A 12,508-nucleotide genomic window follows, 5' to 3' on the forward strand; every position below is an offset into this window, starting at 1 on the left:
AAATCCGGTATTCACCTTGTCTATAGATGAAAGTTTCAATTCTATCGGCAAAGCCGACTGATATTTTTTACTTGTTTTGTTGTCAATTGTTGTCATTGTGGGCGCCTGTGATATAGGCCAAGAATTGAGTCCCGGGTCTTTGGTATGTTAAAACCACCCTGTAGTGCGATTCTGCAACTCCTTAACGACAGAATTAACGACGAATGTCGGTAGTTAACGATAATTTTCGGTAAGTGCTATTCTGTATACTAATTTTAACAATTTTTGTCGGTAAATTTTGTCGTTAATTACCGAAAATTATTGTTAAGTTAACAACCAAAAAAAAGTTGTTGTTAAGTCTTAACGACAGTACATTATTGCAATATTTTGCTGATTTCTTTTAAAAACGGCGTTTTTATATGAGCATATGTTATGTTAATGAGGAGTGTACACAAGGTAAATTCTGCCTTATTGAGAAAAATCTTCTTAAAGCGTTTACATAACGGTTAACTATGTATGATAACATGGGTCAGCTTCGCCACTGTTGTGGTTTCGCCAGCGCAGATTTTATTGAAGCTGCATAAAGATCACCAAAGCGAATGTTGTAGAACTTCGATTAACTCATAACTTTCCCTTGGAGGCTGCGCTGACCTTTGTCTTACATATTAAAGAGGAAAATCGTAAGCTAACCCTTCAAAAGAACTCAAGTGTGGTACTGTTATGTAAGGCTTATACCAATTCCCTTAACACTATCTTTCTAAGAGGCGTTCGTTGGCTTTTATGCCGTATTGAAGCCAAAATGCTATAAATTCGGATTTCCGAACTATAGGTCATGAGAAATTCCATTTAATATGGGCGTGAAATGAATAAATGGCTCAAATGGCGGTAACGTGGATCCACGAACGTCACCGAAGGAGCTTAATTATGTGAAACTTCAAAGTTGAATTTTTACATAGCTCTTCTTTTTATTGCGCTGTCCAAAATTTTCGCACAAAGCGCCACAACCCAAAATATGACAGCGCTTCACATACAAATAGGAAGGATTTTACCAAATTTATAATTTTTAAATCATGCATTTATAAAATACAATTCACTACAAAAGGAAGTGACCTTTTGACCAATGATCCTTACATACATACATCTATTAAATATTTTATGCCAGTAATACGTTAAAAATATGAATCTGTTGTAAACATAAATAATGCAGCTTCTGTTGATTCACCTAAGACGGTGTAGATGCACACATGCATATTTATTTGTCTAAAAGACAGGTTCTTGTCCACTTCAAAACCATACATTGATAAATTGGAGATATTCTATATTTTGTTTCGCCGAGCTATTACGGTGGGGGCTAATGATATATTTCTTAATATCCTGGGTTAAAACCACCAAAATATATGAAAATCGTGTATTGTTCCTTTACATCCTAGAAGTACTCACATACACACTTGACGTTTTTGAAGTTGTAGTTACTCCTGGGTTTCGCATTGCAAGTATCCCAACTTGCAGACACTAATTGTAGGCACCTTCTTTCCAAGAGAAGATATTTTTACTCCTTTGCGCGTTTTATGTTCGTAATTGCGAAGAAATAATATTTTTAACTTAAAAATACATTAATAAATACCAAAATATATTATTTGACAATTTGTCTTCCCATCGATATTCGTCGGTATGTGCTAACGATTTCTACAACCGAATATTTTCGTTAACTACCGATGTCGGTTCGTTATTAAAAAAAGTTACAGAATCGCACTACTGGAAAGTAACTTTAATATAAAATTTCCGACTTCGCCATGTTATATTTGTTTGCTTTATATTTCTTCCATTTTTAAACTACCCACCCTTTTCAATAACATACAATATTCAATAATCTTCCACAAAATAATAAAAATTCATAAAATTATCAAAAATCAAAAGATGTAAAATGCAAATGTTCTATTTTAAATGGCCAAATTATAAATCAGATTATGCGATTCATGTATGTTTATCAGCGATAACTTCCGACATATTTAGAGCAAGCTTGGGAAAAACCTGTAAATTGGGTGTGTGTGAACGAAGATAAGATTATGTAGCATAAAAAATATATTTGGAATATTAATATTTTATGAGGATTTGAATTAATTAATTTTCAATTTTCTTCCCACAATCCGGCGATTGCTTTTGATAGTGGTTAGCCCTGGTATATCATTAACACCACCAGCAGCATGGAAGCGGACCAGCAGCTTCTTCACGCTGAGAATCAATTGCGTTAATGAGTTTCAAATTAAATAGATTTTATTGCAAACAAAAAAATAAAACCACATACTTTATTATTATTAGTTTGTTGGTTTATTTATAAATTGAAAACTCATACAAATTTGATATGGGTAATTTTTGTTTTCATTCAAAAAACCAAAAAATAAACAAACAAATAAAATAAATAAACTAAACTACAAAACTATTTATCCCTTGAATCACAGCTACAAATTCAGAAATGATGTTTTAGATATTTATTTTTAAATGTTTCAATCACAGGTGCTCAAATATGTTTTCTATTTTTTTTTATTTATATTTTCTAAAAATAGTTCTATTATTTATGTATGTCGATCTTGGTTGGGCTCCCAAGACAATAGCCCAACATGAAATTATTGACCACAAACATAAATTTTAATTTTCGTCTTTTTTTGAAATATTAATGATGAAATTTTACTGTTAACATGTTTTTTTCACACATTTTTTGCTTAGATTTAGTAACCCATCATTGAAATAAATATTTCTGTGCGTGTGTGTGAAGATTCATGCAAACTGTAAAATATGAATCATAAATTTTATTTTATTATCTTGTAATGGCCGTAAATTCTTCATTAAAATTTCAAGAACATCTAAAAAAATTTACACTAGAAAAAACACCTACCGGAATGTATTTCCGCCGTCGTTTGCGAAATTGGTGTATTTCTTATCTGAAAAACAAGCAAAAAATTAGGTTAATTTTGGAAATAAATATTTAATAAATACAAAAACTAAATTAACGAATAAATAGTTATTGTAACTATATAGAAATATATTTGGTTGTTGGAAACATATAATTGTGGAATTTACAAACAATATTTTTTTTCATCGACCATCAGACCACAAAACGTGAATTTTTTAAAGAATATTTTTCGATTGACCATCAGACTACAAAATGTGGATTTTTTAAAGAATAATTTTTTTAATTGGCCATCAGACTACAAAACGTGGATTTTTTAACAATAATTTTTTCATTGACCATCAATCCTTAATCCATTGACCATCAGACTTACTTACTTACTTAGCTGGCCCATTACAGAACATTTGTTCCATAGACCGAACTAAGAAAAGATCTCCAATTATCTCTATTTGTTGCTTCGCACTCTGGAATACCGCACCTTGTCATCTCATCATCCACTTGTTTGCGCCATCTATTCTTTGGCCTGCCAATTCTGCGTGCACCGCCATGTGGCTCGAACTTCTACGCCTTTTTAGCGGGTTCATCATCGCTCATTCTTATTATATGGCCTAGCCAACGCAATCGCTGCATCTCGATACGTTTAACTATATTGATGTCCTTGTATAGCAGATACAGCTCGTGGTTCATACGACGTCGATATTCATTGTCAACGCAGATCGGTCCGTAGATCTTTCGAAGAATTTTTCTCTCAAACACGCCAAGCACTGCCTTATCTTCTTGCGCAAGTACCCAGGCTTCGGACCCATACATTAGCACGGGTAGTATCAGTGTTTTGTAAAGCGTTATTTTTGTTTGACGAGTTGTGGCTTTGTTTTTAAAGTGCTTACTTAAGCCATAGTAGCATCTGTTGGCCAATACAATTCTTCTTTTTATTTCACAACTGATGTCGTTTGTTGTGTTGACGGCGGTGCCGAGGTATACAAAGTCTTTTACTACCTCAAAATTATAGGAACCAACTTCAACAGTTGGTCCGATCTCAACGGACGCATTGCGCGTCGACACCATCAGCTTGGTCTTCTCGCCGTTTACCGCCAGACCCACTTTAGCAGATTCTTCTTCGACCTTCATAAAGGTATCGGTTACTTCTTTTACTGATCGTCCCATGATGTCTATATCATCAGCATAAGCAAGTAACATGTGGCTATTGGTGTAGATTGTGCCACTTCTTTTGACGTTTGCCTCTCGTATAACCTTTTCTAGCAGGATGTTGAAAAGGTCACACGAAAGGCTGTCTCCTTGCCTGAAACCTCTTTTGGTACAAAACTCCTCGGAGAGGTTCTTTCTTATTTTAACTGAAGATCTTGTGTCAGTTAGAGTCATTTTACAAAGCCGAATGAGCTTTGCGGGGATACCAAATTCAGACATTGCTGGGAATACCTTTGAACGTAGCGGGCTGTCGAAGGCTGCTTTATAATCGACAAAAAGGTGGTAGGTGTCGATCTGCATCTCTTGGGTCTTCTCCAGGATTTGGCGCAGGGTAAATATCTGGTCAATGGTGGACTTGCCAGGTCTAAAGCCGCATTGGTATGGTCCAATTATTTTGTTGACCATGGGCTTTAGTCGTTCGCACAATATCCCTGACACTATCTTGTAAGCGATAGGGAGAAGACTTATGCCCCTGTAGTTGGAGCATAAAGTCTTATTTCCTTTCTTATGGACGGGACACAGGATGCTCAGGTTCCAATCGTCGGGTACGCGCTCTTCCTGCCAGATGGAGCTAACTAGCTGATGCATACACCTTATCAGTGTGTTGCCTCCGGTTTTAAACAGCTCGGCTGGTAGGCCATCAGCTCCTGCTGCCTTATTATTCTTCAGCCGGTATATTGCTCTCTTTACCTCATCTTGGCCGGGTGGTATACATTCAATACCGTCTTCTTGGATTGGATCTGTGGTATCTTCGTCGACTCCGCTACTATTGGATACCAACAGTTTGGAAAAATGCTCTTTCCATATCCTTAGCACACTATCTGTATCAGATACCAGATTACCTTGCTGGTCTCTACAGGAGGATGTGCCAGTTCCAAAGCCATCAGTTTGATGTTTCACTCTTTGGTAGAATTTTCGGACTTCATTCTGTCTCCTGTACATCTCGATTTGTTCACACTCCCGCTTTTCCATTTCTCTTTTTCCTGCGAAAAAGACGTTTCTCCTCTCTCCTTTTCTGCCGATACCTCTCTCGTGCGTTGCTACTGATTGTAAAGTAGCCCTATATGCCGCATTTTTTTTCGGTAGCAGCACGACACTCCTGGTCATACCATGGATTCCTTGGTGAAGGTCTCTGGTATCCAAGTACTGATTTTGCGGCTGTTTGCATGGAGTGGGCAATGTTTTGCCATTGTCCTGATATGTTATCGGGACGAGGAGTGCTTTGATTAAGCAGTTTGGCCAGTTGAGTGGAATATGCTGTGGCTATCTGTTGTGTTTGCAGCCTATTGATGTCCAGCTTCCGCGTTGCGTCTGTTCGTGCTTTATTGGCAAACCTTTAGACGGGTACGTACCTTTGCTGCAACAAGGCAGTGGTCCGAATCAATGTTTGGGCCTCGGAACGATCGTACATCCAACACGCTGGATGAATGTCTTCCATCTATCACAACATGATCAATTTGATTACTTGTTCTTTGATCTGAAGACAGCCAGGTGCCCTTATGAATATCGAGATGATTAAATCTGGTACTGCCAAAAACCATGTTTTTTGCAGCAGCAAAGTCTATCAGCCTCATACCATTGTCAGATGTTTCACTGTGGAGACTGAATTTCCCGACTGTTGGGACAAAGATATTCTCCTTTCCAATTTTGGCATTAAAATCGCCTAGAATGATTTTAATGTCATGGGCAGGGCAACGGTCATATGTTTCTTCTAAGCGCTCGTAAAATATATCTTTGGTCTGTTCGTCCTTTTCTTCAGTGGGAGCATGAGCGCAAATAAAGCTGATGTTGAAGAATTTAGCTTTTATTCGAATTGCAGCAAGTCTTTCATTCACTGGGGTGAAGCGCAATACCAGATGTTTTAATCTCCGACTAACTACAAATGCGCAACCAAACTCATGCTTTACGTCATGGCAGCTATAATACAGTGCGTCACCTTTAGGTGTTGTTGTGACGCCTTTCCCAATCCATCGTATTTCCTGTATGGCAGTAATATCGGACTTGTACTTTTCAATTACGTCTGCCAATGCGAAGACTGCACCTTCTCTATAAAGAGTGCGAACATTCCAGGTGCAGATTCGCAGATCATGGTCCTTAAAACGTTTGCGGGGTTCGTCAACTTTAGAGGGGTTTGTTTTTCTTTTCTTTCGTTTTTTCATAGTAGGCTGCTTTTTCTAGGGGAGGGTTACTAACCCGACGCCCAAACCCAAGTTTTAACGTTCTTATGGGTGAATGCGCGGCACATGTTAGCTCACTACCTTTAACGGGTTTTAAAAGCAGTTCCCCAGGTGATACCACGTGGAGGTCAGTGTCCACTTGAGATGAAAGAGGGACCAAGATAAATCCTGGGTTTTGCCATGTTAAAGCCAGTCAGGACCGTTCCTTGGTATGGTCCATCCGTGGAATTTACAAACAATATTGAATATATTTTTTCATCAACCATCACACAACAAAACTTGGATTTTTTAAACAATATTTTTTCATCCACCATCAGACCACAAAACGTAGATTTTTTAAAGAATATTTTTTAAGTGACCATCAGACAACAAAATCTGGATTTTTTAAACAACAGTTTTTTATCCACAATCACAGTACAAAACGTGGATTTTTTAAACAATATTTTTTCATCCACCTTCAGACCACAAAACGTGGATTTTTTAAAAAATATTTTTTCATCCACCTTCAGACTACAAAACGTGGATTTTTTAAACAATATTTTTTAAAATATATTTTAAAAAATCTACTTTTGATGTTCTATGAACAGATATTGTTAAAAAAAATTCACGTTTTGATGTTCCATGAAAAATACTCTTTAATAAATTCATTTTTTTATGGTCGATGGGAAAATATTCTTAAAATCCACGTTTTGTGGTCTCCAGATATTTTTATAAAGATCTTGCAAGTGTAGGCCTCGTATTTTATTTGTTGAGCCATAATCTGTGCCATTATTTATTTCGCCTTAAGGAAAAAATCCCTAATGATAGATATTAACAATTTTGTATTAATTCATATATCATGTTTGTTGTCGTTTGTTATGCAAAATAAAATATTATTTTTTGAAATCTCAAGAAATTCCTAGGAGAATAGTTGCCACATAAAAAACATATGTAGATATATGTGATGCGAATGAAAAAGAAAGGGGTGAACGTTTGACTATGGAACATCATAATGTTTGTCTTCACGCGTCTAAACGTCTGTCTTAATTTCTGTATCATTGGATTAGATTGCTTGTTGTCGCTTTACAAGCAAATCAATACAAATGACCTTTTTATTGGAGTAAAAGTTGTTGGGTCTTGTTGTCGTGTCGTTCGTTGTGGTGATAACAATAAACGGGTGGGTGGTATAAATGTTTGTAGCTGCTTGCCGCCGTCTTTTAGGCAAATTCTCACTAATGTTTTATTACAGTGAAAATTTTCACACAAATCAATTTCAGTGTTTTCGGCGATGCCGCTTTATGTCACTCGAAACGTTTATATTCTTCTTTAAATTATTTTTATGTTTAATGGACTGTGGCGAAAAGTAGTGAATTTTTGGTTTTGTAATCAAATTACTTAACAAAAAATAACAAATAACAAAATTAAATGAAAATTGATTTCAACATTTATATCAATAATATCACCTTTTTTACCTTCGCATCACCTAACTTCTAAAGCCTTTCCCATAGAACCGACTGTATTGTAAACTTGGTTTTGCATGTAGAATTAGGTATTTTTATTTCAACATTCAATATTTGCCCTTAGGTTTTTTGGCGTACAGATAAGCACCTTCTGCTTGCCGACGTCGTTTTTTTTTCTTTTTTTGGCTACTGTTTACAGACTTGTCTGCTATTTCTTTGTTAAACAAAAAGGCATACATAATAATCACGATTGTAATCACAACTTCATATTAAAACAATTACGGCAAACGCATAAAATTAAATGTCTAAACAAAGATTTTTTCCTTACGATAATTTGTAGTTTGAAAGGCATACATGCGCATGCATATGCAGAACAAAACCAAATTAAAGTAGAACTCAAAGGCAACAAAAGCAAAAGGGATACATTTCGTTTTATCTATAGTGATCGCCAGACGAACGTTTATTCTGTAGCATGTGCTTAATGGTAAGAAGTGTGTTTGATACAGATCTGATACATATGGGTCATTCCGTATTTAGTAAAGGAAACAAATGACTGTAATAACAGGTAAAAACCCCTTCCCGTCTTTATTTTCCCATAAAATGGCCTAGCCTGAACAGTCGTTCCATCTCGATACGTTTAACTATGCATGCGTAGTACTGCTCACTTCAGTAGATTATCTGCCGATGTTTTTAAATGTATCAGTTACTTCTTTTACAGATCAATAGAATCGATCTGCATCCCTTGGAATTTACCCCGTCCTGACTGGGATAACATGTTGGACAAGGGAGAATTGTACCTCAGTGTAATTTTACGACAATAATCTTTACCGTGGTGCAATGGTAAGGACGTTCGCTTTGCATTCAGAAGGTCTGCGGTTCAATCCCAGACCAGAACCTCTAAATTTTCGGCGGTGGCAAATTCCCTCAGGGTAATGTAGGTGGCATATCCTTAGTATTCCAGTCATGAACAACTTCCCTATAAGTAGTGTCGTAAGACACCCCGTTCGGACTCGGCGATAAAAAGTATGGAACCTACTATTGAGCCAATATGAATCAGTCAGCCACTCATTGATATGAGATAAGTTTCCCCTGTGGTTTCGGGGATGTTGGGGGAACATATGTATATGTGTGTGTGTAATCGTCACTACTAATGAATGTTGATGGAGAACTTACTACTGCAGGGACAGAAGTTGTTCTACATATATACACACGAACGCCGAATACATAGTGTTCCTGGTCATAAACACCCGAACGCCGAATTCATTAGTTCCCCGATCATCGTTGAATACATTATGTTCCCGATCCGAAAGTCGAATACATCGTTTTACCAATTATCTACCCACAAACGTCGATTATATCGTTTTCTTGATCATCATCAACGCATCAAAACCGTCATCAACTCTCCAAGTTGCCGATTATCTACAAGTCATCATCGGAACATCAGATTCCTGATTATCTACAAATCATTCAGCAACCACCTAATTTCCCGAGTGGTCAGAGTAAGCACAGCCAGTTTTTCATTCAACGGGGTGAAACTGGATACCAGATGTTTTAATAACCTATGACTAACTACAAATCCGCATAAAGTTCGTGCTTTAATAATATGTCAGCTATAATACAGTGCATCAACGTCAGTTGATGTTGTGACGCCTTTCCCAATCCATCGAATATCCTGTATAGCAGTTATGTCCGCCTTGTTCTCTGTAAGTACATCTGCCAGTGTATAAACTGCACCGTGTACGTGTGGTCCCAAAACACGTACAGGATATGTGTTGGATATCGTGCCATCCATTAAGGCCCAATATAAATTGAGACGGCTGCTTCGTCCGCATCTTAACTGGGCTAAAACCACTCGTGCTTGCCTCGGTATCTGGCGTTCTGCTGCGATGGATGGGGGTGGTCTCAAAGTACGTCATTATTCTGAACGAAAACCCCACGTTAGTTTTTCCACTTTCTCCCTTAAGGTAAAACGCATGGGTCCACGTCTTCATATAGCCCCCATAGGGCGGTACCTCCGATTTTTCTGGTATTTTGTAGGTTGTGGCCTCAATATCCCTCCGAAATGGCTGAAATTTGGTATTAAGTCTTCCTTGGGGGGATTAAACTTTCCACCTGAAATTTGTAGGTATAGGTCCACGTCTTCGTATAGCCCCCATAGAACGGTACCTCCCGATTTCCGGTATTTTGAAAGTTGTGTCCTCAACATCCCGCCGAAATGGCTGAAATTTGGTATTTAGTCTTCCTTGGCGGTAAAAAACTGTTCACCTAAAATTTGTCGGTTTAGGTTAATGCCTTCATATAGTCCCTATAGAACGGTACCTCCGGATTTCTGGTATTTTGAAGGTTGTGGCCTCAATATCCCTCCGACATGGCAGAAATTTGGGTGTAAAACTTTCCACCTGAAATTTCTCGGAATAGGTTCACGTCTTCATATAGCCCCCATAAAACGGTACCACTCGATTTTCGGTATTTTGATGGTTTTAGCCTCATTATCACACCGAAATGGCTGAAAATTGGTGCTTAGTCTTCGTTGGGATACCAAGGAACGGTCCTGACCGGCTTTAACATGGAAAAGCCTAGGATTTATCTTGGTCCCTCTTTCATCTCAAGTGGACACTCACCTCCCGTGGTGTCACCTGGGGAACTGCCTTTAACACCCGTTAAAGGTAGTGAGCTAACATGTGCCGCGCCTTCACCCATAAGAACGTTAAGAACTTGGGTTTCGGCATCGGGTTAGTAACCCTCCCCTAGAAAAAACAGCCTACTATGAAAAACCGAAAGAAAAACAAACCCCTCTAAAGTTGATGAACCCCGCAAACGTTTTAAGGACCATAATCTGCGAATCTGCACCTGGAATGTTCGCACTCTTTATAGAGAAGCTGCAGTTTACGCATTGGCAGATGTACTTGAAAAGTACAATGCCGACATTACTGCCGCACATGAAATACGATGGAACGGGAAAGGCGTCACAACAACACCTAAAGGTGACGCACTGTATTATAGCTGTCATGACACAAAGCATGCGGTTGGTTGCGGATTTGTAGTTGGTCGGAGGTTAAAACATGTGGTCTCCAGCTTCACCCCAGTGAATGAAAGACTCGCTGCAATTCAAAAAGCAAAATTCTTCAACATCAGCTTTATTTGCGCTCATGCTCCCACTGAAGACAAGGACGAACAGATATATTTTACAAGCGCTTAGAAGAAACGTATGACCGTTGCCCTGTCCATGACATTAAAATTATACTAGGCGATTTAAATGCCAAAATTGGAAAGGAGAATATCTTTGGCCCAACAGTCGGGAAATTCAGTCTCCACAGTGAAACATCTGACAATGGTATGAGGCTGATAGACTTTGCAGCTGCAAGAAACATGGTAGTTAGCAGTACCAGATTTAAGCATCTCGATATTCATAAGGGACCTGGCTGTCGCCAGATCAAAGAACAAGAAATCAAATTGATCACGTTGTGATAGATGGAAGACATGCATCAAGCGTGTTGGATGTAAGATCGTTCCGAGGTGCAAACATAGACTCGGACCACTACCTTGTTGCAGCAAAGGTACGTACCAGATTAAACGTAGCAAATAAAGTGCGAACAGACACAACACGGAAGTTGGACATCGGTAAGCCGCAACCACAACTGATAGCCACAGCATATTCCACTCAACTGGCCCAACTGCTTAATCAAAGCGCTCCTCGTCCCGATAACATATCAGGACAATGTCAAACCATTGCTCACTCCATGCAAACAACCGCAAAATCAGTACTTGGATACCAGAGACCTCCACCAAGGAATCCATGGTATGACCAGGAGTGTCGTGCTGCTACCGAAGAGAAAAATGCGGCATATAGGGCTTCTTTACAATCAGTAGCAACGCGTAGCGCACGAGAGATGTATCGGGAGAAAAGGAGAGAGGAGAAACGTCTTTTCCGCAGGAAAAAGAGAGAGATGGAAAAGCGGGAGTGTGAACAAATCGAGATGTACAGGAGACAGAATGAAGTCCGAAAATTCTACCAAAGAGTGAAACATCAAACTGATGATATGGCTTTGGAACTGGCACATCCTCCCGTAGAGACCAGCAAGGTAATCTGGTAACTGATACATATAATGTGCTAAGGATATGGATAGAGCATATTTCCAAACTATTGGTATCCAATCGTAGCGAAGTCGACGAAGATACCACAGATCCAATCCCAGAAGATGGTATTGAATGTATACCACCCGGCCAAGATTAGGTAAAGACAGCAATAAACTGGCTGGAGAATAATAAGGCAGCAGGAGCTGATGGCCTACCAGCCGAGCTGTATGCATCAGCTAGTTAACTCCATCTGGCAGGAGGAACGCGTACCCGACGATTGGAACATGAGCATCCTGTGTCCCGTCCACAAGAAAGGAGATAAGACTGTATGCTCCAACTATAGGGGCAACCTTTCGTGTGATCTTTTCAACATCCTGCTAGAAAAGGTTATACGAGAGGCAAACATCAAAAGAAGTGGCACAATCTACGTCAATAGCTTATGCTGATGATATAGACATCATGGGACGATCAGTAAAAGAAGTAACCGATACCTTTATAAAGGTCGAAGGAGAATCTGTGGGTACAAAACTTTTCTCCTGACATTTTTTGGTATAAGTCCGTGTCTTCGTATAGCCCCCATAGGACTGTACCTTCCGAATTATAGTATTTTGAAGAAATGGTAGAAATTTGGCATTTAATCTTCGTTGTGGGTAAAAACGTTTTTCCTTAAATTTGTTGGTATAGGTCTGTATCTTCATATAGTCCCCATAGGACGGTACTGT

General features: G+C 38.6%; 1 protein-coding gene across 2 annotated transcripts in view; it reads right to left on the reverse strand.

Annotated features, from left to right (window-relative positions):
• Positions 1-12,508, reverse strand: part of LOC141400858 (uncharacterized) — a 169,705-nt gene that overhangs the window by 92,864 nt on the left and 64,333 nt on the right. For both annotated transcript variants that reach the window (XM_073980458.1, XM_073980459.1), the window contains exon 3: positions 2,873-2,918. The gene's annotated coding sequence lies outside the window, so the exon portion shown is untranslated. The remainder of the gene's footprint in view (positions 1-2,872; positions 2,919-12,508) is intronic.

The sequence above is a fragment of the Musca autumnalis genome, unplaced genomic scaffold (genome assembly GCF_047663935.1).
Source record: "Musca autumnalis isolate F117 unplaced genomic scaffold, ASM4766393v1 scaffold_4, whole genome shotgun sequence".
Taxonomy (NCBI): domain Eukaryota; kingdom Metazoa; phylum Arthropoda; class Insecta; order Diptera; family Muscidae; genus Musca; species Musca autumnalis.